Source organism: Agrilus planipennis, unplaced genomic scaffold (genome assembly GCF_000699045.2).
Source record: "Agrilus planipennis isolate EAB-ADULT unplaced genomic scaffold, Apla_2.0 scaffold129, whole genome shotgun sequence".
In the NCBI taxonomy this organism is placed as follows: domain Eukaryota; kingdom Metazoa; phylum Arthropoda; class Insecta; order Coleoptera; family Buprestidae; genus Agrilus; species Agrilus planipennis.
Genome location: NW_020440212.1, coordinates 839,746 through 840,424, shown reverse-complemented (window position 1 = coordinate 840,424; position 679 = coordinate 839,746).

The window sequence follows — 679 nt, the reverse complement described above, 5'->3', positions numbered from 1 at the left end:
ATTTTCCTGCTTTTTTATATCCTTAAATAGTATTTGTAATGTATCATTTTTATTTAAAAAAATATTTAAAAAATCTATTTAATTTATTTAACTTAACTACCCCACCCCCCGCTACGAGGTTCCCGTCACGGATTTGAAATAAAAAAATATGGTCACCTTAGGAATTACTCATACCTAGGATATATGCTGAGTGATAATAATAGGAATGAGGTGCATATTACCAATTAAGTGGCTAAGGGGAGGGCAATTATAGGAAGGATATGAGGGTTACGTCAAAAATTATGTAGATGGTTTGGGTAGGATGGAGGGTAAAAAAACAGATAGAGGTTAAATGCAAGAAATTGTGGAACGAAACGATAAAAAAATAGGAAAATATGAGGATAGGTTGGTGAGGCTGACAGAAGGAAATAGCGAGAAAGAAATATGGAAGAAGGTATTGGAAACAGAAATAGGGGAAAAAGACATTTATTAATGATTTACCATGTTATGTTCAGACAATAGACTTCTTATTAATTTTCCTGTATTCTATAAGTAAAGAACTATTTTCTGTGTTTTTCAAAAATTTAAATTCGGTAGAAATAATTCGAAGTGGTCTGTATTCTGTCGAAACTGCCAGACGCGGATCGCGATTTCGATCTTTTTGGATCTCATCAGCGCGTCGCAGGCAGCTCCGACAGAA